The sequence below is a fragment of the Eriocheir sinensis genome, chromosome 9 (genome assembly GCF_024679095.1).
Source record: "Eriocheir sinensis breed Jianghai 21 chromosome 9, ASM2467909v1, whole genome shotgun sequence".
Taxonomy (NCBI): domain Eukaryota; kingdom Metazoa; phylum Arthropoda; class Malacostraca; order Decapoda; family Varunidae; genus Eriocheir; species Eriocheir sinensis.
Window position 1 is genome coordinate 1,732,238 of NC_066517.1, and position 23,081 is coordinate 1,755,318.

Sequence of the window (23,081 nt, forward strand, 5' to 3'; positions counted from 1 at the left end):
TGAACCAGTGCCCGTGCAAGAGCCTGAGCCTGAACCAGTGCCCGTGCCACAGCCTGAGCCTGAACCAGTGCCCGTGCCAGTCTCTCTCTCTCTCTCTCTCTCTCTCTCTCTCTCTCTCTCTCTCTCTCTCTCTCTCTCTCTCTCTCTCTCTCTCTCTCTCTCTCTCTCTCTCTCTCTCTCTCTCTCTCTCTCTCTCTCTCTCTCTCTCTCTCTCTCACTGTGGACTTTTTCCTCTCATTTATTTCTGCCCTCAATTAGGATGTTTTTTTTCTGTTGTACTCTCTCTCTCTCTCTCTCTCTCTCTCTCTCTCTCTCTCTCTCTCTCTCTCTCTCTCTCTCTCTCTCTCTCTCTCTCTCTCTCTCTCTCTCTCTCTCTCTCTCACACACACACACACACACACACACACACACACACACACACACACACACACACACACACGCTGGAATTTTTCCTCTCATTTATTTCTGCCCTAAACTAGGATGTTTTTTCTGTTGTACTCTCTCTCTCTCTCTCTCTCTCTCTCTCTCTCTCTCTCTCTCTCTCTCTCTCTCTGAATGAATTGATTTTTTATTTATTTTAAATAGCATGTATAGTTATTATGGATGTACTCGATCATAGTCTAATAACAATAACAATATTTATAAGCTACCTAAAAAAAAAAAGAATCGGACATGAAGAGTTATCAATAAATCCGATAAATAAATCCGAGAAATCTGGTACCGGTACCGAGGAATCTGTTACCGATACCTGCCCACCCCAACAGCGCAAGATGGGACGCATATACGCCAAGTCTGGAACACCTCGTCTCCACGGGAAATTAGGACCAATCACAGCGCGCGCTCAGCCAGGCCTGGTATTGCCAGCTCCTGACTGTCCTATCGCTCCTGTACACCCTCTGGACCTTACCGAAAAGGCGATGCTTCTGGCATTTTGCTTCAGCTCGGTGGGACGACCTGAGGATGTACTTTTCCGATTTCCCGTGGAATGATTATTGCTTCCAGGACAGAGATCCCTCGGTGTGTGCTCAGCGTATCACAGAGGTGATTGTCTCTGGAATGGAGGCATACATTCCACGTTCTTTCTCTACTCCTCACGCTAAAAAACCTTGGTTTAATCACGCTTGTTCTCGTGGTGTCAATGATAGAGAGGCAGCTCACAAAAGGTACCTGAGCCTTCAAACTAATGCTAATTATGAACTTTACATTTCTGCCCGGAATCGTGCCAAATCTATTCTCCGACTAACCAAAAACTCTTTCATTAATAGAAAAGGCCAAAACCTTGCTTTCTCTAACTCTGCCCGTGACTTTTGGCATCTAGCCAAAAACATCTCCTCCAACTGCACTTCTTCATCTTTCACTCCACTCCTCAGTCCTGACGGCAACACTGCCGTCTCATCTATCTCTAAGGCTGAACTTTTCCCTGAAACTATTTCAAAAAACTCCATTCTGGACGACTCTGGGGCATATTCCTCCTACTCATCCCCCCTCTGACTCTTTTATGCCTGTTATAAAGATTCTTCAAAATGATGTTTTCTATGCCCTCTCTGGCCTCAATCCTCAGAAGGATTTTGGACCTGATGGAGTGCCTCCTATTGTCCTTAGAAACTGTGCCTCCGTGCTGTCATCCTGCCTGGTCAAACTCTTTCGCCTCTGCCTGTCAACACCTACCTCTCCTTCCTGCTGGAAGTATGCCGGTACCTAAGAAGGGTGACCAAAGCTTTTGAATCAATCCTTAACCGGAAAATTCAAAAGCACCTTTCCACTTCTGACCTTCTATCTGATCGCCAGTATGGGTTCCGCAAGGGACGTTCTACTGGTGATCTCCTTGCCTTCCCAACTGACTCTTGGCCATCCTGTCTTAGCCGTTTCGGTGAAACCTTTGCTATTGCGCTGGACATATCTAAGGCTTTTGATAGGGTCTGGCACAAATCTTTGCTTTCCAAACAACCCTTCCACGGTTTCTCTCCTTTTCTCTGTACCTTTATCTCCAGTTTCCTTTTTGATCGTTCTATTTCTGCTGTGGTAGACGGTCACTGTTCTTCCCCTAAACCTATTAAAAGTGGTGTCCCACATGGTTCTGTTCTATCTCCCACTCTCTTTCTGTTGTTCATTGATGATCTTCTTTCCAAAACGAACTGTCCTATGATTCCACTCTGCATTACTCAACTTCTTTTAATAGAAGACCCACCCTACAGGAACTTAACGATTCAAGGCTGGAGGCAACAGAACGCTTAGCCGCAGACCTTACAATTATTTCCGATTGGGGCAAGAGGAACCTGGTGTCCTTCAACGCCTCAAAAACACAGTTTATCCACCTATCCACTCGACACAATCCTCCAAACAACTATCCCCTATTCCTGGACAACACTCAGCTATCACCTTCCTCAACACTAAACATCCTCGGTCTATCCTTAACTCAAAATCTCAACTGGAAACTTTATATCTCATCTCTTACTAAATCAGCTTCCTCGAGGCTGGGCGTTTTGTATCGTCTCCGCCAGTTCTTTTCCCCCGCACAGTTGCTGTCCATTTACAGGAGCCTTGTCCGCCCTCGTATGGAGTAAGCATCACATGTGTGTGTGTGGGGGAGGGGGGTCCAATCACACAGCTCTCCTTGACAGAGTGGAATCAAAGGCTCCTCGTCTCATCAGCTCTCCTCCTCCTACTGATAGTCTTCTACCTCTCAAATTCCGCCGCCATGTTGCCTCTCTATCTTCTATTGATATTTTTATGCTGACTGCTCTTTTGAACTTGCTAACTGCATGCCTCCCCTCCTCCCGCGGCCCCGCTGCACACAACTTTCTACTCATGCTCATCCCTATACTGTCCAAACCCCTTATGCAAGAGTTAACCAGCATCTTCACTCTTTCATCCCTCACGCTGGTATACTCTGGAACAATCTTCCTTCATCTGTATTTCCTCCTGCCTACGAGTTGAACTCTTTCAAGAGGAGGGTATCAGGACACCTCTCCTTCCGAAATTGACCTCTGATTTTGGACACTCCTTTAACCTCTGTTAGGGAGCAGTGAGTAGCGGTCCTTTTTTTTATTTTTTTTTATTTACGCCCTTGAGCTGTCTCTTTAGCTGTAAAAAACAATTACTTACCTTTTATTTACACAGTTTTATCAAATATATGTTATTTTTTTCGTGAGAACACACACATTTTCAACAGTTGAGATTTTTCTACTGATGTTACTGATGTCTGACACATTATAACATACAGCTGGAACACATAACTGATAACTGTGACGAGCTAAGCTATCTGGGAACACTGACGGAACATCGTCCCTTGCTCCTCGGGCTGTGTTACTTTATTTTCAACAGTTGAGATTTTTTTTTTTTTACAACAAAGGAGGCAGCTTAAGGGCACAAAAAAAAACAATAATAAAAAAAAAGCCCGCTAATCGCTGCTCCTAAAAAAAGAATCAGAAGAGGTGGCCAAAAGCAAGGTCAGATTCGGAAGGAGAGGTGTCCTGATACCCTCCTCTTGAAAGAGTTCAAGTCGTAGGCAGTAGGAAATACATATGAAGGAAGATTGTTCCAGAGTTTACCAGCGTGAGGGATGAAAGAGTGAAGATGCTGGTTAACTCTTGCATAAGGGGTTTGGACAGTATAGGGATGAGCATGAGTCGTGTGCAGCGGGGCCGTGGGAGGGGAGGAGGCATGCAGTTAGCAAGTTCAGAAGAGCAGTCAGCGTGGAAATATCGATAGAAGATAGAAAGAGAGGCAACATCGCGGCGGAATTTAAGAGCTAGAAGACTATCAGTAGGAGGAGGAGAGCTGATGAGACGTCGAGTCTTAGCCTCCACTCTGTCCAGAAGAGCTGTGTGGGTGTAGCCCCCCCACACGTGAGATGCATACTCCATACGAGGGCGGACAAGGTCCCTGTATATGGATAGCAACTGCGCGGGGGAGAATAACTGGCGGAGACGATACAGAACGCCCAACCTCGAGGAAGCTGATTTAGCGAGAGAGGAGATATGAAGTTTCCAGTTGAGGTTTTGAGTTAAGAATAGACCGAGGATGTTTAGTGCTGAAGAAGGTGACAGCTGAGTGTTGTCGAAGAATAGGGGTTAGGTGTTTGGAAGATTGTGTCGAGTTGATAGGTGGATAAATTGAGTTTTTGAGGCATTGAAGGACACAAGGCTCCTTCTGCCGCAATCGGAAATGATAGCAAGGTCTGAGGTTAAGCGTTCTGCAGCCTCCAGTCTGGAGTCGTGTACTTCCTGTTGTGATGGTCTTCTATTGAAAGAAGTTGAATAATGCAGAGTGGAGTCGTCGGCGTACGAGTGGACAGGACAGTTTGTTATGGAAAGAAGATCATTGATGAATAACAGAAAGAGGGTGGGTGATAGGACAGAGCCCTGTGGAACGCCACTGTTGATAGCTTTAGGGGAAGAGCAGTGACCGTCTACCACCCCAGAGATAGAACGGCCGGAAAGGAAACTGGAGATAAAGGAACAGAGAGAGGGATAGAATCCGAAAGAGGGCAGTTTAGAAAGCAAAGACTGGTGCCAGACTCTATCGAAGGCTTTCGATATGTCTAGCGCAACAGAGAAAGTTTCACCGAAACTGCTAAGAGAGGATGACCAAGAGTCCGTTAAGAGAGCAAGAAGATCGCCAGTAGAACGCCCCTTGCGGAATCCATACTGGCGATGAGAAAGAAGATTAGAAGTGGAAAGGTGCTTTTGAATCTTCCGGTTAAGGATTGATTCAAAAGCTTTAGATAGACATGAAAGTAAAGCTATTGGGCGGTCGTTTGAGGGATTGGAGCGGTCACCCTTCTTAGGCACAGGCTGTACAAAGGCATACTTCCAGCAGGAAGGAAAGATAGATGATGATAGGCAGAGACGAAAGAGTTTGACCAGGCAGGGTGTCAGCACAGAAGCACAGTTTGTAAGGACAATAGGAGGCACTCCATCAGGTCCATAAGCCTTCTGAGAGTTGAGGCCAGAGAGGGCATAGAAAACATCATTAGGAAGAATCTTAATAACAGGCATAAAGGAGTCAGATTGGGATGAGTAGGAGGAATATGCCCAGAATCGTCCAAGGTGGAGTTCTTACAGAAAGTTTGAGCGAAGAGTTCAGCCTTAGAGACAGATGAGACGGTAGTGCTGCCGTCAGGGTTAAAGATAGGAGGGAAAGAGGAAGAAGTGTGATTGGAGGAGATATTTTTGGTTAGATGCTAGAAGTCACGGGAAGAATTAGAAGAAGCAAGGTGTTGACATTTTCTATTTATAAAAGAAGTTTTGGTAAGTCGGAGAATAGATTTGGCACGATTCCGGGCTGAAATGTATAGATTAAAGTTAATGGGAGTTCGAAGGCTCTGGAACCTTTTGTGAGCTGCCTCTCTATCTTTAATAGCACGATAACAAGCATGATTAAACCAAGGCTTTTAGCATGAGGAGTAGAGAGTACGTGGAATGTATGCCACCATTCCAGAGACAATCACCTCTGTGATGCAAGAAAGACATCCACCCCACACACACCCACACCCACACCCACACACACACACACACACACACACACACACACATTGCAAGAAAAAAATACACACACACATTGCAAGGAATCCACACCCACATTCCCCCCCCACACACACACACATTGCAAGAAATCCACACCCAAATACCCCCCCCCACACACACATTGCAAGAAATCCACACCCAAATACACACACACACACACACACACATTGCAAGAAATCCACACCCAACACCCCCACACACACACACACTTTTCAAGAAAGCCACCCCCAACTACCCCCACACACACACACATTGCAAGAAATACACACCCACATACCCCCCCACACACACACATTGCAAGAAATCCACACCCAACACCCCCACACACACACATTGCAAGAACCACACCCAAACACCCCCACACACACATTGCAAGAACCACACCCAAATACCCCCCACACACACACATTGCAAGAAATCCACACCCAACACCCCCACACACACACATTGCAAGAAATCCACACCCAACACCCCCCACACACACACATTGAAGAACCACACCCAATACCCCCACACACACACACATTGCAAGAAATCCACACCCAAATACCCCCCACACACACACACATTGCAAGAACCACACCCAACACCCCCACACACACACACATTGCAAGAACCACACCCAACACCCCCACACACACACACATTGCAAGAAATCCACACCCAACACCCACACACACACACATTGCAAGAAATCCACACCCAACACCCCCACACACACACACACATTGCAAGAAATCCACACCCAACACCCCCCACACACACACACATTGCAAGAACCACACCCAACACCCCCACACACACACATTGCAAGATCCACACCCAACACCCCCACACACACACACATTGCAAGAAATCCACACCCAACACCCCCCCACACACACACATTGCAAGAAATCCACACCCAACACCCCCACACACACACACATTGCAAGAACCACACCCAAATACCCCCCACACACACACACATTGCAAGAAATCCACACCCAACACCCCCACACACACACACATTGCAAGAAATCCACACCCAAATACCCCCCACACACACACATTGCAAGAAATCCACACCCAAATACCCCCCACACACACACATTGCAAGAAATCCACACCCAACACCCCCACACACACACACACATTGCAAGAAATCCACACCCAAATACCCCCACACACACACACACATTGCAAGAACCACACCCAACACACCCACACACACACACACAAAGTGGAAGAAATCCACACCCAAATACACCCACACACACACACACATTGCAAGAAATCCACACCCAAATACACCCACACACACACACACATTGCAAGAAATCCACACCCAAATACCCCCCACACACACACACCTTGCAAGAACTCCACCCCCACATCCACCCACACACACACACACATTGCAAGAAATCCACACCCACATATACCCACACACACACATTGCAAGAAATCCACACCCACACACCCCCCACACACACACATTGCAAGAACCACACCCACATACACCCCCCCCACACACACACATTGCAAGAAATCCACACCCACATACACCCCCCCACACACACACATTGCAAGAAATCCACACCCACATACACCCCCCCACACACACATTGCAAGAAATCCACACCCACATACACCCCCCACACACACACATTGCAAGAACCACACCCACACACACCCCCACACACACACATTGCAAGAACCACACCCACACACACCCCACACACACACACACACATTGCAAAATCCACACCCACACACCCCCACACACACACATTGCAAGAAATCCACACCCACACACCCCCCACACACACACATTGCAAGAAATCCACACCCACATACCCCCCCCCACACACACACATTGCAAGAAATCCACACCCACATACCCCCCCCACACACACACACACATTGCAAGAAATCCACACCCACATACCCCCCCCACCACCCAGCTGCTTGCGATGGGATCCCTAAGAAAGTGTTCCATATTTTCTTGTCTTTTCTTATCTATCTATCTTACTATGGTGTACATTGTAGTATAAACACTTACACTTTGCGTTCCTATGGAAACCCGGTGTAAGCTCTTTCCAACAGACTGAAGCAACTCTTTTTGAGATAGGAGGAGAAGGAGGAGGAGGAGGAGGAGGAAGGGGGGGGGCGGAAGAGAACGATTTAAAATAAGAAAGAAATAAGAAACTAATAATTTAAATAAGAGTAAGACTAGGGGGAGAAGAGGAGGAGGAGGGAGGGAGGAGGGAGGAAAGAGAAAAAGGAAAGAGAGAGATGAAAGAGAGTGAGAGAGAGAGAGAGAGAGAGAGAGAGAGAGAGAGAGAGAGAGAGAGAGAGAGAGAGAGAGAGAGAGAGAGAGAGAGAGAGAGAGAGAGAGAGAGAGAGAGAGAGAGAGAGAGAGATTTACATAGATTTACATAGAAAATCAGACCACACAGACCCCATGGTCCAGACTTGGTGGTCTGTCCTTAAACCTAAGTGATTTTACATTAATCAGAAGACTCCAAAACGTTGCATTTCTACTCTAGTTGATATTAAGTTGAAGGAAGTGACGGTCGAGCTTATTTTTGAAGGAGTCAATCGTGTTACACTGGACCACTGACGGTGGAAGCTTATTCCATTCTCGCACTACAACGTTGGTAAAGAAAAAGTTGGTGCAGTCTGAATTTACTTGTCTACATCTGAGTTTTACGCCATTGTTCCTCGTGCAAAGTGTCATCGATCATAAACAATGTTGATCTGTCTACATTCGTGAAACCATTAAGTATTTTAAAACATTCGATCAGTTTTCCTCGGAGGCGACGTTTCTCAAGAGAGAACATGTTAAGGGTAGAAAGCCTTTCTTCGTAGGATTTGTTGCGCAAGGAAGGGATCATTTTCGTTGCCCGACGCTGAACACCTTCTAATTTAGCAATATCCTTTGCATGGTGGGGAGACCAAAACTGTACCGCATATTCCAAGTGGGGTCTGACTAAACTGTTGTAGAGCGGGAGTATTACATCTTTATTCTTGAATACAAAGTTTCTTTTAATGAAGCCCAACATTCTGTTCGCGTTATTTGCTGCATCGATGCATTGCTGTGAGAATTTGAGGTTTGACGCGATTTTGACCCCCAAGTCTTTGACGCATTGAACGCTTTTGAGTTTAACGCCGCGCATTTCGTATTCGAACTTCTTATTCCTCGTTCCAACTTGAAGGACCTGGCACTTGTCTACGTTAAAGGGCATCTCCCATCTATCCGACCAAGCTGAAATTTTGTGCAAATCCTCTTGGAGGCTTTGCCTGTCTTCGTCAGTGAGAACCGAGTTGCCAATCTTTGTGTCGTCTGCAAATTTACTAATGCGGTTATTGAGTCCAACATCCACGTCGTTGATGTAAATAATGAAGAGCACTGGGCCAAGGACCGAGCCCTGAGGGACGCCACTAGTGACAGGCGCCCACTCTGAGTTAAATCCGTCGATCACTACTCTTTGTTGTCTGTTGCTCAACCAATTCGCGATCCATTGGTTTACTTGACCGTCAATACCTATTTGCTTTAATTTGTAAAGTAATTTATGATGCGGACTTTATCAAACGCTTTCTGAAATCAAGATAGACTACGTCCAGTGATTTGGTTACGTCATAAACAGTGAAGAGGTCGTTATAAAAGGTTAATAGGTTTGATAGGCAGGATCTTTTGTTTCGGAAGCCATGTTGTGAGTCCCCAATCAATGAGTGGCTTTCAAGGTAAGTCACAATTTTGTCTCTAATTATGCCCTCAAGTAGCTTACCTACAACCGAAGTTAGACTAATGGGCCTGTAATTACCTGGTACTTTTTTGTCTCCTTTCTTGAAAATCGGTGTCACGTTAGCCTTTTTCCAATCTGAAGGGACGATGCCTTGTCGCAAGGACATATTGAATACGGTTGTGAGGGAGGAGTATTTCGCTCTTTGTTTCTTTCAGCAGAGTTGGATATACTTTGTCAGGTCCAGGACTTTTATTTGTTTTAAGTGAATGGAGAGCTTTAAGGACTTCATCGGTTGTTATTTCAAAATTAGGCAATGCATGCTCGAGATTTACAATAGTACTGGTGTTGGTGGTAGCGAGAGGAAGACTGTTAGTATTAAACACCGAGGAAAAGTAATTGTTTAAGAGGTTTGCAATGTGTTGGCTGTCAGTCACTAGTGCACCGTCGCTGTTTGTTAAAGGTCCAATACCACTTTTGATAGCCTTTCTGTTGTTTATGTAACTGAAGAAAGATTTCGGATTATTTTTACAGTTGGCTGCAATATTTTCTTCGTATCTACGCTTTGCCTGACCTACTAGTCTTTTTACTCGTCGCCTGGCATCATTATAAAGTCTAATGTTTTCGGGCGTGCTTTGTTCTTTCTTTAACCTGTAAAACAATTTTCTCTCATTGACTGATTGTTTAATTTCGCTATTAAACCACGGTGGGCTTTTATTAGTGTTAATTCGCTTCTCGCACAAGGGGACGAATGTGTTCTGCTGAGTGAGTAAGTGATTTTTAAGGCTTAGCCAGGCTTCCTCTACGTTGCCGTCATCTGATAGTTGTATTTCTGTTAGTTTTGTCGATTTCTACGAAGTTAGCTCTTTTGAAATTGGGCACCTTTACTTTATTTTCAGTCACTGATGATTGAGCTTTAATGTCGACGCGCACTAATTTATGATCGCAAGAACCGAGGTGTTCTCCTACCGTGACACTACTGACTAGGTTATCTTGGGTTGTTATAACAAGGTCGAGTATATTATTTTGTCGAGTTGGCTCAGAAACCATTTGGCTTAGATAATTTTCTTCTAGAAATTCGATCATTCTATGTGACTCGCCTTCTGTACCTGACAGTGTCGCCCAGTCGATATGGGGGAGGTTAAAGAGAGAGAGAGAGAGAGAGAGAGAGAGAGAGAGAGAGAGAGAGAGAGAGAGAGAGAGAGAGAGAGAGAGAGAGAGAGAGAGAGGAGATAATATAAATCAATAGATCTGTGGCCGTGAGAGAGAGAGAGAGAGAGAGAGAGAGAGAGAGAGAGAGAGAGAGAGAGAGAGAGAGAGAGAGAGAGAGAGAGAGAGAGAGAGAGAGAGAGAGAGAGAGAGAGAGAGAGAGAGAGAGAGAGAGAGAGAGAGAGAGAGAGAGAGAGAGAGAGAGAGAGAGGGCGAGACATTATCTTTTTTCTTTTTATGCTTATCTCATCAAACCTAACGATTCCTCCTCCTCCTCCTCCTCCTTATTTTCTTTTCTTCTTTTCTCGTTTTCTAGTCTTGTTTTCTTGTTTCTTCTTATTTTACTTTTGCGTCGTCCTAAGATAATATAGATATCTTGTTATTGAATTTTCTGTGATTGAATATATATTTCCTTTTCCTCTTCTTGTGTCATTCTGTTTACTTTCTTGGCCATTGTTTGAAGAATATCTTTATCTTGGCTCTTGGATGTTCTGAGTTTAAATATTATATCATTAGGTTCCATCATTACTAATCGGCTTATGTGTTCGGAACAAAGAGATCAGAAAATACGTGGGAATCTTACTTGACTCGCAATCATTGGTTTCGGAATTTTTTTTGTATGTTAAGGAGATTAGATAAATGAAATAAATGGAATATCAAGGTGAAAACAAAATAGAAAAAAATCTTGCAACATTCTGCTTTCACACGAAAAATGATATAGAAAAAAAAGCTATTATAATTTATGCTTTTCCTTTCTCATGATAATAATAATAATAATAATAATAATAATAATAATAATAATAATAATAATAATAATAATAATAATAATAATAATAATAATAATAATAATAATAATAATAATAATAATAATAATAATAATAATAATAATAATAATAATAATAATAATAATAATAATAATAATAATAATAATAATTATAAATTATATAGAAAAATGATATAAAAAATGCTATAGAAAAAAATGATATAGAAAAATGTAAAAATATAAAAATGATATAGAAAAATTATATAAAAAAAAATCTTTTATAATTTATGCTTTTCCTTTCTCATGATAATCTATGCATATTTTTGTTTGCTGTTTTTATAAGCGTTTACGCTTTAGCATATAGTTTATTATTCATCCGCAAGAGCAATGCATAAATATTCATATCTTGAGAACTAGTGTAAACATTTTTTTTGCGTTATGATTGTGTTAGAAAAAATTACTCAACGTTTACACTTCTACGATTCACGAATTTCAATTGTTACTTTTCTTTTCTGTTTTCATTTTTTATTCTGCTGATTGGGTGCATGGGATACCTGTCTGGCTCGAGGGACTCCTGATTTATGTAGGTCTTCAGTACGTCAGGGGAGCATCGTGTTGTGATTGGTGCTCGGGTCTGTATACTTTGGGAAGCCGGCACGTGACTGGCTTAGAGGGTTGTTTATCAGTCAGTCGGAGAATATGATTGGCTGGAAACCTGTTGACGGCCATAGCAGGCTTAAGATGGTAATAGTGTCCACGTGTGTGTCTGTGTGTGTGTGTGTTTGTGTGTGTGTGTGTGTGTGTGTGTGTGTGTGTGTGTGTGTGTGTGTGTGTGTGTGTGTGTGTGTGTGTGTGTGTGTGTGTGTGTGTGTGTGTGTGTGTGTGTGTGTGTGTGTGTTGTTCAGCTTTACGATTCTTGCTGTTTATTGCGTGTGTGTTTTTGTTTGTTTGTTTCAGATTAAGGTTTGAGAATTAAAATTTGAGATTCAGATATGTTTTCTGGTGTTAACGAAAAACCTGTCAGACATTCGTTATGACTTTATCATTGTGTTATTATATTGTTAGAAGATTCAAAGGTCAAAGATAGAAGTTAAGTTGTACGCACTTTTTTTTATTATATATGAAAAGAAAACGTTTATCACACACACACACACACACACACACACACACACACACACACACACACACACACACACACACACACACACACACACACACACACACACATTCACATATACATGACCTCACATACACCCACACTACCACACACACAGAAACATAAAGCGTGTCAGAATAATAACTATGAATCCTTGTTTTATTATGTATGTATTTTTTGAACTATTAAATGTCACGTCAGCTGGGAAAACATCCGCTTAGCATTATGATATATTAGTTAGTCTCTTGTTTTTCATGGCATATGTCAGAGAGAGAGAGAGAGAGAGAGAGAGAGAGAGAGAGAGAGAGAGAGAGAGAGAGAGAGAGAGAGAGAGAGAGAGAGAGAGAGAGAGAGCGCACATATTGTCCTTTGCATAATGGTAAATAGACTCCCTGTAATCCTGTTTGCGTCTTGGGTTGATGTCTCGTCAACTGTATGAGTACCTGCTCTGCTCTGTTAACGCCTGGGCAGTACTCGCAGCTCCTAGGAAGGTAATGGCTGTTGTAGTTGTGGTCGTGCCGTTGAAGGTGGTGGTGGTGGTGGTTGAGACTTGGTTTCATTTATGAAGTTGTCGTTCTTCAAGTATTATCTTGTAATGGATGCTATTGTTTTGACAGTATTTATAGTGAACACATCAGAAGTCAGAATTAAATCGTAATGATACAAGATCATGGAGTTTGATGTTATATTCGAGAGACATTACTGCTTCTGTTGCTTCCATAGCTTTAAACCTTACACGTTACATATATATTTCTTTCCTCATAGTATTTGTGATATATTTCATTAATAACAAGACTGGGACATGGAAAAATGTATATGTAATTGCTTATGCTTTCATCTTCTAACTGATTTATATGAAAATATTTTTTTCTCTATATGATTGATTCGTTTTTCTACATTTCTTGTTTTTTACACCGTATTATTTTTTTCCAGCGATCTATGCAAGTATGGTTCTAAACTACATTCATTGAGTCAAACAGTTTATTTATACTGGATATTATATACCTACTTGCTTTGTCATCCCCATATTTTCTTGAAACATTACTCCCAAGAGTTTTGTCATCAGATATATAGATTATTAATGAAATGTGACTGTCTCGATCCGTAGAGTTGTGCTAAATATGAAAATCATTTGTAATCATTCCACGCACTTGGGAATAGGGAGGAAAATGAAAGTGATAGATGTGTAGATAGTTGTATTTAAAGAAAGATAGGTCGGTAGATAGATAGATGGATAATAGATAGATAGATAGATAAACAGACATACACAGACAGACAGACACAGACAGAGAGACAGACAGAGCATTGAAGATAAAAGAATCTGGAAAATAATGGTGAACGATGGGAGGTGAACGAAGTTAGGAAGGAAGGAAGGAAGAGTGAGGAGACGCATCATAAGGAGGGGAAGATGGGATGACAGAGGGGAAGGAAGAAGGGAAGGGGACGTCGGCAAATTGAACAGTGATGCAGGTCGGTCGGCGGCGCAGTAGAATAGAATCGAGTCGGATATAAAACCAAGAAATGAAGATGGAAAAATTAAAGCAACCGACCACCACATGCCAGAGCTGAGAGAAGGACGGCAAGCAATTTTATTTCTACACATCATTTTTTTTCCATTTTGTTTCATCCTTCCTCCCCGTTTCGTCATTTTTTATATACATTTTCCTTAAACCTTTTCTCCTTTTTCCTTTCTTTTTTTCTTCTTTATATAATTATTTCTACATGATATTTTTTCTTTCCCTTTTGTTTCAACTTTCCTCTTCAGTATCGCCTTTTTTTATAGATTTTTTTCTTTTTCTTTTTTCATTTCTACTTTTCTCTACACGATTTTGTTTTTCTCTTCCCCTTCAGTAGCTTTCTTTTTATATATAATATTTCTGTTTCTCCTGTTATCCCTTTTTTATTTTATTTTTTTCCCTCTTTATATCCTTATTTCTACGCATCTTTTTATATATTCCCTTTTGTTATTCTTTATATGCGTGTTATCCAGATCCAGACTCCCCTCCAGCCTCGCCCTTATTTTAAACTTTCTCTTTTCCTTTTCCTTTCCTTTTTTTCTTTTTTATACACCTATTTCAACACGACTTTTTTCTCTGTCCCTTTTGTTTCACCTTTTCTGTTCAGACATGTTCTTTTCATACATACTTTCCTTTCAACAGCTCATTATTTTTCCAGCCCTTCATTTTCAGCAGTTCAGCTTACACGCGCTTCTTAGCCCTCACAAAGGCTTCTAATATCTTGCCTTAGCCGGGAGAGTACTGAACGAGGCATATTATTAATTACTTTTATGCCTGAATAGATGTTAATTATATTCTCGGGATGAGGGAACAGAATGGTGTCGTCGACGGTGATGGTGGTGGTGGTGGTTGTGGTGGTGGTGGTGCTGGATGTAGTGTGCTTTTGGCAGTGTCGTGTTTACTAGGTTGCGTGTTGATGATGGTGGAGGGGAAACTGGAGGTGGATGGGAGGGAGTGGAAGGGAAAGTGGTGGTGGTGGAGGAGGAGTTTGGTGGAGAAAGTGATGGCTCAATTCGCGCGGTGGAGTGAAGGAGAAGTGTTTTGTGGGGTTAAGAAACGAATGGCCTTGTCGGGTGATGGAGTGAGAGAGGGGAGTGAGACGCGGAGGAAGAGGAGGAGGAGGAGGGGGAGAAAGAGGAGGAAGCGAAGACGATGAAGAGGAGAAGGAGGAGACTGTAAAAAGCCTTGTGTGGTATGTGTGGAAGAAAAAATAGTTGGGCTTTGGTGCGTGGTAGAGTTGTTGTTGTTGATGAAGGCGGTGGAGGTGGTGCTCCTTGTGGCGAAGGTAATGGGTAAGTTATGTGGTGGGGAAATTAATGGTCGGGATACGAGGTTGAGAAAGGAATAATTTACTTGACTGATGGAGGAAAGACTGATTTTTCTTCGTGCTGGAGGAGAAAATAAGGATTACATTGTGTGACTGAGGGAGAACTAATGCATTTATTTTGGGAGAGACGAATGGTGGCCTTTCTCTGCCCAAGGAAATGATAGTGGTGAAGAAACGTAATGTGTGTAATTGGCAGCAGGAGAAGATTTATAAGCAACTGCGGATAGAAGGAGGAACAGGGTGAGAGGGGGTAAAGATAGGGGGAATAATGATTGTAAATAGATTATTGTACAGGGTAGAGAGGGAAGATGGGGTAATGAGGAAGCGTAGACTGTGTAGAAGGGAGGTGAAGGGATAAATCGGGTTAGGAGAGGAAAGGGGTGAGGGGGATAGGCATGAGAATGGACAAGAAGAAGAAGTGAGAAGAAATGTGCAAGAAAAAGATAGGAGAAGAAGAGAAAGAAGGAAAGATAAATGGAAGAGAAAACGGGGTTGAATAGATACGTGGAGATAAGACGACAAGAAATAGAAGTAGTAGTTTCAAAGTAGGAATAGACAGAAAGGATTGGAAAAGATGTGAGAGAGAGAAGAGGGAAGGGACATCAGGAAGAAAAATAGCAATACAACAGGAAGACGACAGCAGCGAGTTCGAGGCTGGATAACCATTCTCCCCAAACTACAATTATTCGATCACGCCTCTCGATTTAAAGGGAAGTCTCACAGCGATCAGTCTTGTTAATTGCGTCGTGAGTGAGTTGTCAGGTGAGGCGAGGAGAGACGGCCAGTTGTGAGGACTTTCCCTTTTGTTTGCCCTCCTATCAAGACCCCATCTACATCACCCAAGTTTCTTTTTTTCTGCCATTCTCTTCTCTCTCGTTTTCTCTCTTCCTTTCCTGTTTCCTTTCTGACTTTCTTCTTCATGAATTAACGTCCCCATCTTCATCACCCAATTTTCCTTTCTTTCTCTCTCTCTCTTCCACTTCCTTTCCAAGTTTCTTTTCTCCCTCTCTTCCTCCTCCCTCTCTCTCCTTGTCTTCTCTTCCTTTCCTGTACCCTTTTTGGCTTTCTTCCTCTCGAATTATCCCCTCCATCTTCATCTCCCAAGTTTCTTTTTTGTCTATCTCTCTTTCTTCCCCCCCTCTCTCTCTCTCTTCAACTTCATTTCCAAGTGCCTTTTCTCCCCCTCTGTCTCCTCCCTTTTTTTTTTTTTTTTTTTTATTTACACAGACACTTGGTTACATCAGGGCCTAGTACCTATAACATTACATTATATGGCGGCACTAGTTTGTAGGCTAAAGGGAACATAGTTGGTATCCCCTATCTTAAAGCCTAACCTGTTCACAAATTGTTCAGCCACTGGTTCACAAACAGTTTATATTGTTGCCGGTGTGTGAACTGCTGAGGCAGCTGACCGGACGCAAGGAGACGGTTCCATATATGCACGTAAGTGTTTATAAACTGCCTCTGGTAGTGAGTCGTCCGGCATCGCTGCACCACCAGAGCCGTGGGTGCCGCCTCCGCTGACCGGGTGTTGGCTGTCACCTCCCGCTCCGGCTGGCGCAGCGTCCTCAGGTGCTCCACTCCCTCCTGCTGTATTTTGTACAGAGTGGTGAGGCCGGCCACGTCTCGCCGGTGTTGGAGGGTCTGCAGGGTCGGTAGGTGCTCCGGTTGTCGAGCAGTGATGATCCTCCACGCCCTCTCCTGGATCTTGTCGAGGAGCGCGAGATGGGTACTGGCAGCTCCCCCCCACGTTAGGCACGAATACTCAAGGGAGGATCGGATTTGTGCCTTGTATAAGACCTCGCGCCCTCGACTGTCCATCAGCCAGGAGATTCTGCGTAGGGACGTCAGCTTCCGTGAGGCTGCCCTTGCCAGCTGCTGGATGTGCGTGCGGAAGGTCAGCCTGGAGTCATATGTGAGGCCCAGCACCTCCACTTCCTCACGTGGCGTCAGCTTGAGTCCCTCAAATTCAAGCTGGAGATCCACAGGTGTCCTGGCCACTACCACTACCAGCAGCTGAGTTTTTGCTGGGGCAAACTTAACTTGCCACTTACTCCCCCAATCTGCAATTCGCCGGAGTGTGGCTCTTAGTTGGCGTGCTGCCTGGGCCTCTCCTCCTGGCTCTATTTTGTGAGTCAAAGTGATGTCATCGGCGAACGCTTTGGCACTAGGAACAAGATGGAGGAGGTCATTTATGTATATGTTCCATAGAAGTGGCCCGATGACGCTGCCTTGTGGCACGCCGGCGTGGATCCGTTGTGGGGAGGACTTGTGCCCATTCAGGACCACTTGAAGGTGGCGTTCCTCTAAGTAGTTTTCCATCAGGCACAGAAGCTTTCCCTCCAATCCGGCTGCTCTCATTTTTTCTAATAGGGCGGTGTGCCACACTCGGTCAAATGCGCCCTCAATGTCTAGTGCCAGAGCAGCAGTGGCTCTTCCTTGGTCCAGCTGTGAACTCCATTCGTTGGATAGTAGTAGGTGGAGATCGGCTGCTGACCGGTTTTTCCTGAAGCCGAACTGCCTGGCACTCAACAGATAGTGCCTATCCAGGTGTCTAGTGATCCGCTCAGCCACTATTCCCTCCAACACTTTTGCCACTGCTGATAGGAGGGACACCGGCCTGTAGTTCCTCACGTCCGTTCGGTCGTTCTTCTTGTGCACAGGAACAACATGGCTAGTCTTCCACTTCTGCGGCCAGGTGGAGGTATGAAGGCATTGGTTGAACATCTTGGAGAGTGGAAGAGCGAGTTCCTTGGCACACTGACGCAGGAGGCGGGGGCTGATATTGTCCGGGCCAACAGCCTTATCTGCGTCTAAGGCCTTCAGTGCCAGATACACCTCCACCTCCGTTGTTGAGAGGCTTGTCAACTTTTCTTTTGTAACTGAAGGAGAGTCGGTGGCTCTTTTTTCTGGGTGAGGACGGTCATTTTGGCAGCAAAAGTCTTGGCAAACAACTCTACTTTTTCTTTATTGTTCAGTGCCATGGTGCCATCCTCTTCTCAAGGTCGGAACTGTGCCTTCTTGCACACCTTGATGATGTTCCTTAACCAGGTGCCACCACTGCTTGCTCCCTACCTGGCCTCCTTTTAGTTTGTTTTTGTGGCAGTCACCCATTGGTCCTTAGCCCAGGCCTGTGCGTCTTGCATTAGGGCTGCTGCCCCTGTGCCTCCTCTTGTTGAAGGCAGTTGGGTTACGCTTATACGCTAGCCAAGCGCGGTGTTTGGCGTCTGATGCTGCACGACACCTCGGCCCGAACCACGGCTGGTCGGACGGCTTGGATCTGTGCTCGCGGTGTGGCACCACCGGTGTTGCTCCTTGAGGACAGCTTCAGTGAACTGGTGCACCTGCTGCTCCACGCTGCCACTCAGAACCGCGTCCCAGTCCAGCTGTTGCAGGGCTGTGCAGCCTCCCCAGTCAGTTGCCCCCAGCGCCACAGAGTCCTTGTGGTGCTCTCCTCCAGTGACGCTTGAATGCCACCTTGGCGAGAACGGCCACATGATCTGAGGTACCCACATAGCCCAGCGGGTGGCATTGCACAGTGTTTGGAGGGAGGTCAGTGACGACAGGATCCAGCGAGGATCCGGAGCTGTGTGTGGGGAAGTTAACATAGTTGTCCAAATCGTACACTGCTAGTAAGTTGTCGAACTCCCTTTGTGCTGTGCGCTGATTTAGGTCCCCTACTATAATAATGTTGTCACACTTATTTACAGTCATAATATTATCAATGTTATTTAATAAAAAGTTGAACACAGCAGGACCTTGTGCCGGAGGTCTGTAGCACCCACAACACAAAATGCCCGCGCCATTATTGTTTATTATTTTGAACAAGATTATTTCTAAGTTTTCAGGAATGTCATACTCTATAAGTTGTACACTCAGTGACTCCTTGTGGCACAACGCAACACCGCCTCCTTGTGATGATCGATCTTTTCTGTACCACTTAGAGTAACCTTTAATTCTAGCATAGTTTTCAGGCACTGTGTCATTTAGAAAAGTTTCACTCAGAAATACTACATCGGCATTATTTTTTATCACATACTGATGTGTGAGCTCACCAATGTTAGTATGGAATCCCTTTAAATTGGCAGATACTATTCTTATTTCACTCTCCCTCTTCCTTTCCTATTTCCTTTCTGACCTCCATCTTTCACCTTCATCACCCAAATTCTCTCTCTCTCTCTCTCTCTCTCTCTCTCTCTCTCTCTCTCTCTCTCTCTCTCTCTCTCTCTCTCTCTCTCTCTCTCTCTCTCTCTCTCTCTCTCTCTCTCTCTCTCTCTCTCTCTCTCTCTCTCTCTCTCTCTCTCTCTCTCTCTCTCTCTCTCTTGCACTTCCTTTCCTATTTCCTTTCTGGCTTTCTTGCTCATGAATTACCGCCTCCATCTGCCCCGCCAGCGTCATTATCCCCTCATCATCATAGCTAACGAGGAATAACTTGACTCTCGCGCCGGAACTTAAGGCGTCTCGGGAGCGGCATGTTGCCTCCTGAAGCCTTTTATCACACCTAGATTTATCAGGTGATCACGTAATGAGAGAGAGAGAGAGAGAGAGAGAGAGAGAGAGAGAGAGAGAGAGAGAGAGAGAGAGAGAGAGAGAGAGAGAGAGAGAGAGAGAGAAGTAAAAAATAATATAAGGACAGACAGAAGGAAGAAAAAAAGAAAGAAAGAATGAGAGAAAAAAGAAAGAAAGAAAGAGAGGTATAAGAAAAGAAGACTAAAAGGAACGAAAGAAAGAAAGAAAGAAAGGAAAACGAGCACAAGGAAACAAACAAACAAACAGAGAATATTTATGTTTGCATGGTGAAGTATATACATAATTAGTTAACCTTCTGCATCTTAGATAATACACAAAAAAAACCAATAATAATAAGAGTTAAGAGAAAATGACAAAGCTAAATGAAGGACAAACTAATCCCATGTTTTTCTTTTTATCGTTTTCGTTCCGCACAAAATCGTAACGGTCGTGGAAGATTAATAAACGACGTGAATCATTACTTAACACAAAACCCTTAAAGGAACAGGACGCTAATTACTTTTCAGACCTTTGTTCACTACTGACTGAAAGGGAAGGAGAGAGGGAGGAGAGAAGGAAGGAAGGAGATAGGGAGAGAAGAGAGGAAGGATGGAGAGAGAGGAGGAAAAAGGAAGGAAGGAGGATGAGATTGAGAAGAGAGAGAGAGAGAGAGGAGGACAAAATAAATGAAGGAAAGAGAGAGAGAGGGAAGGAAGAAGGGAGAGATGAGAGAGAGAGAGGAGAGAGAGAGAGAGAGAGAGAGAGAGAGAGAGAGAGAGAGAGAGAGAGAGAGAGAGAGAGAGAGAGAGAGAGAGAGAGAGAGAGAGAGAGAGAGAGAGAGAGAGAGAGAGAGAGAGAGAGAGAGAGAGAGAGAGAGAGAGAGAGAGAGAGAGAGAGAGAGAGAGAGAGAGAGAGAGAGAGAGTACAGCAGGGTAGACTCAACACACACCATCCATTAGCAAGGCACAAAACATACCATTACCCTTACATTTACCTGTTAATTAAGTTTACCTTCCATACACCTGTCTATTGCACAACAACTTTACTTTCCCCTCTCTTGCGCGTATCATTTATCTCGCGCTCCTCCTGTTGTTTATCTTCCTATCATTCCTTCACTGCTCACTTCCACATAAATATTATCATTCCCTCCTTTCCCATTTTTCTCTTCTCTCTTCTCTAATGTACCTTTCTCCATATCTAATCCTCCCTCTTTCTTTACCTCCTCCTCGTCTTGTTTTTCTGCCTTTCTTCCCTTTTGTACCTTTCATATTCACCTCCTTGTCTCTCCTTTCAGTTCCCTATCCTTTCCATTTTCATCTTACTTTTTTCTCCTTTTTCACGTGGTCACTTCTCACACAATCCACAATTCACTCCCACCTGCTTGGACCGCTTGGACTGCCCTTTCTTCCAGCTCCCTTAGTCGTCTTACCAATATATAATCATCCTCTTACACCCCCACATTATTTTCTTATCTCCCTCATAATCCCTTCGTCTCTCCGTTCAGCTTCAGTTCCTCCGACGTGCCTCCTTCTTCTTGTGTCCCCTCAATTCGGTAACTTGCCCCTTCTCACCAATTCATACCCTTCACCTCCTCCTCCCACGTCTTCCAGCTTGCTTATTCATCTTTCCAATGTGCATTCAGTCCCTCAAACTCTCATCGCCTCCCTCTTTTCACCCTTTTGTCATTGACGCCATGGATCATCTTTCACTCATTCCCCTCGCCCATTCATGCCATGCCAAGCTCACACACCTCCTTCCACGTCTTCCATGCGCTTATTTCTCCCACCAACGTGCATTCAGTCATTCAAACCTTCAGCCTCTTCCTCTTCCGGCTCTTCCTCTCTCACCCCTCACCCATTCATACCATTGGCAGCTCAGACACACACACGCCAGGTATTTCTTTTTATTAACTTGTATGCTGTATTTTTTGTGCTTTTCTTATTCCAGTCTATAACTAACTAATCTATTCTGCGTTCCTTATTTTTCTAGTTTTTTTTATTATTAACTTCTATGAATGTCTTTTTTAGTGCTTTTCTTGTTCCAATTTATAACTAACTAATCAATTTCTCTTTCCTAATATTTCCTAGTTATTTCTTTTAATGAACTTCTGTGCTTTGCTTTTTTGGCGCTTTTCTTATTCCAATTTATAAGTAACTAATATATTCTTCTTTTCATATTTTTCTATTTACTTCTTTTTATTAACTTCTATGCTCGTCTTTTTGTTACTTTTCTTATTCCAATCTATAACTAACTAATCTGTTTTTTTTTCTTATATTTTCTAGTTATTTCTTTTCATTATCTTCTAAGCTTGTCTTTTTGGTTCTTTTCTTATTCCAATCTATAACTAACTAATCTATTCCTCGTTCCTTATAATATCTAGTTATTTCTTTTTATCAACTTTTATGCTCGTCTTTTTGGTATTTTTCTTATTCCAATCTATAACTAACCAATCTATTCTTCCTATTTCTCCAGGTATTTCTTTTTATTAACTTGTATGCTTGTCTTTTTGGTACTATTATTGTTCCAATCTTTAACTAACTAATCTATTCATCGTTCCTTATTTTTCTAGTTATTTCTTTTATTAACCTTTGTGCTCGTCCTTTTAATGCTTTTCTTATTCCAATTTATAACTAACTAATCTATTCTTCTTTCCATATTTTGTACTTATTTTTTTTTATTAACTTATATGCCTGTCTTTTTTGGTGCTGTTCTTATTCCAATCTATAACTAACTAATCTATTCTTCGTTCCTTATTTTCGAGGTATTTCTTTTATTAACTTCTATGCTTGTCTTTTTTGGTTCTTTGCTTATTCCAATCTATAAATAATTAATCTGTTTTTTGCTCTTTATTTTTTCCTATTTACTTCATTATATTATTTTGTATGCTTGTCTTTTTTGGTTCTTTTCTTATTCCAATTTATAACTAACTAATCTATTCCTTCCCCTTTTTTCCAGGTATCTCTTTTTATTATTTCTGTGCCTGTTTTTTTTTTGTACTTTTCTTATTCCATTAATAATTAACTCATCAATTCATCGTTCCTTATATTTTCTAGTCATCTCTTTTTATTAAATTGTATGCTTGTCTTTTTGATGCTGTTCTTATTGCAATCTATAACTAAATAATCTATTCTTCCCCTATTTTTCCAGGTATTTCTTTTCATTAACTTCTATGCTTGTCTCCTTGGTACTTTTCTTATTCCAATTTATAACTAACTAATCTATTCATCGTTCCTTATATTTTCTAGTCATCTCTTTTTATTAACTTGATTTTATGAACTATAAAGAAATAATAATAGAAAAGTATACTTTTCTTATTCCAATCTATAACTAACTAATATATTTCT